Genomic DNA, 2957 nt, shown 5'->3' with positions numbered 1-2957 from the left:
GACATCCAGGTAGGGGTTCTGGTAGGACATCCAGGTAGGGGTTATGGTATAACATCCAGGTAGGGGTTATGGTAGGACATCCAGGTAGGGGTTATGGTAGGACATCCAGGTAGGGGTATTGGTATGACATCCAGGTAGGGGTTATGGTATGACATCCAGGTAGCGGTTATGGTAGGACATCCAGGTAGGGTTTATGGTATTACATCCAGGTAGGGGTTTATGAGGGCTGCAGTAGATATCTCATATAGGYGGAAGTGAGGCCTAAGAGCGTTTTATAAATAAGCATCAACCAGTGGGTCTTGCGACGGGAATACAGAGATGACCAGTTTACAGAGGAGTATAGAGTGCAGTGATGTGTCCTATAAGGAGCATTGGTGGCAAATCTGATGGCCGAATGGTAAAGAACATCTAGCCGCTCGAGAGCACCCTTACCTGCCGATCTATAAATTACTACTCCGTAATCTAGCATGGGTAGGATGGTCATCTGAATCAGGGTTAGTTTGGCAGCTGGGGTGAAAGAGGAGCGATTTACGATAGAGGAAACCAAGTCTAGATTTAACTTTATCCTGCAGCTTTGATATGTGCTGAGAGAAGGACAGTACACCGTCTAGCCATACTCCCAAGTACTTGTATGAGGTGACTACCTCAAGCTCTAAAGCCTCAGAGGTAGTAATCACACCGGAAAGAAAAACTCTAGTGGTGGCAGGTAGCCTAGTGGTTAAGAGCAACTGGGCCGGTAACCTGACGGTTGCCGGTTCAAATCCCTGAGCTGGCAAGGTGACAGAATCTGCTCTTCGGCAAGGCAATTAACCCACAACAACTACTTCCTGTACGCCGATGACCTTGATTAATGCAAATCCTTTCTGGTTCCGAGGGGTTGCATTGAATGCAGAGGACACACGTTGGCTGAATCCATTCAGTTGTGTGTCTGACTAGGTATCCCCTAGCCTGTGTTGTATTTTAACGTTAACTCTAGTGCAATTGTGTTTCCGTTGCTAGGGCTGACTGTGAGAATCAATCATTTCTGCATAATCAAAATCAGTTGCTTTGTGAGAATCAACTGATTTGTTAAAGTTCACACAGCTAGCCATAGTTCTATAAATGGCAGCGGAAAAGTACCGGTGGCCTGTGGCCCAGTGAAACACGGGTGCCGGCCTGCCTAGATGGAAACAGACAAGTCTGATGAGTATTTTGGGTAAAAAACTGGGGTAAATCCTGTGTAAAACACTGAGGTAAATCCTGTGTAAAACACTGGGGTAAATCCTGTGTAAAACACTGGGGTAAATCTAATCATGTGTAAAAACACTGGGGTATACTGTGTAAACACTGAGGTAAATCTGTGTAAAACACTGAGTAAATCTGTGTAAAACACTGAGGTAATCCTGTTTAAACACTGGGGTTACAATCCTGTGTAAAAAACTGGGGTAAATACCTGTGTAAAAAACTGGGGTAAAATCTGTGTAAGAACACTGAGTAATCCTGTGTAAAACACTGAGGTAAATCCTGTGTAAAACACACACTGAGGTAAATCCGTGTAAAACATGAGGTAAATCCTGTGTTAAACACTGGGGTAAATCCTGTGTAACACACTGGACGTAAATCGTGTGGTAAAACACTGGGGTAAATCCTGGTGTAAAACACTGGGTAAATCCTGTGTAAAGACACTGGAGGTAAATCTGTGTTATAACACTGGGGTAATATCCTGTGTAAAAAGCACTGAGGTAAATAATGTGTATTAAACACTGGGGTAAAATCCTGTGTACAGAACACTGGGTAATCTGTGTAAAACACTGAGTACGTCCTGTGTAAAACACTGAGGTAAACTGCTGTAAAACACTGGGGTAAATCTGTGTAAAACACTGGGGCAAATCGGGTGTAAAACCACTGAGGTAAGTCCTGTGAAACACTGAGGTAAATCCTGGTGTAAAACTGAGGTAAATCCTGTGTAAACACTGGGTAAATCCGTGTAAAACACTGGTCGCTAATCCTGTGGTATCTACTTCACAACACACTGGCACAAAGGCACTGCAGCAGAACTCACCTCTTCTACTGAATATAACATGGTGCACAGACTGATTATTCAGAAAGCTCATTGGGTTAGCAGCGACCACACCTTTGCTCAGCTAAAAGGGGTCATTGGATGTGTGTGTAGATTGTTGAGTAAGGTTTTAATGGTACGTTTTGTATGTACATGTTGTATATGTCTGTATACAATGCGTGTGTCTAGCTGTCAATAAGATTCAGTACCTACGAGCTTCCACCCTGTCCTGCTTGTCTGTCACGAGGTCACTGGTTTGTAGAGACTTCGTACCCAGCCTTCCACCTCTGTCTGTTGTCTGTCAGAGTCAGAGGTCGTAGAGCATTAAGTACAGCCTTCCACTCTGTCTGCTTGTCAGTCAGAGGTTATAGAGATTCAGTACCCAGCCTTTCCACCCGCTGTCCTGTGTTGTTGTCGGGGTCAGAGGTTCTACGAGAATTAGTACAGCTTGCCACCACTGTCCTTGTTGTCGTCAGAGGTTTACGAGATTAGTACAGCCTCACCCTGTCCTGTCTGTCTGTCAGGATTATAGAGATTAGTACCAGCCTTCCACCTGTCTGTTGCTCTGTCAGAGGTTAAGAGATTAGTACACCTTCACCACTCTGTCCTGTTGCTCTGTCAGAGGTTAATAGAGATTAGTACCGCAATAGCCTTCCACTCTGTCCTGTTGTCTGTCAGAGTTATAGAGATTAAGTTACCAGCCTTCCACCTGTCTGTTGTCTTGTCAGGGGTCGAGGTTATAGAGATTAGTACCCAGCCTTGCACCCTGGTCCAGTTGTCTGTCAGAGGTTTGTAGAGATTTAGTACCAAGCTTCCACTCTGTCCTGTTTTGTCTGTCAGGGGTCAGAGGTTATATGAGCATTAGACCAGCCTTCCACCCTGTCCCTGTTTGCTGTCAGAGGTTATAGAGATTAGTACC

The sequence above is a fragment of the Salvelinus sp. IW2-2015 genome, unplaced genomic scaffold (genome assembly GCF_002910315.2).
Source record: "Salvelinus sp. IW2-2015 unplaced genomic scaffold, ASM291031v2 Un_scaffold1411, whole genome shotgun sequence".
NCBI lineage: Eukaryota > Metazoa > Chordata > Actinopteri > Salmoniformes > Salmonidae > Salvelinus > Salvelinus sp. IW2-2015.
Note: the sequence above shows the minus strand (reverse complement) of the source record.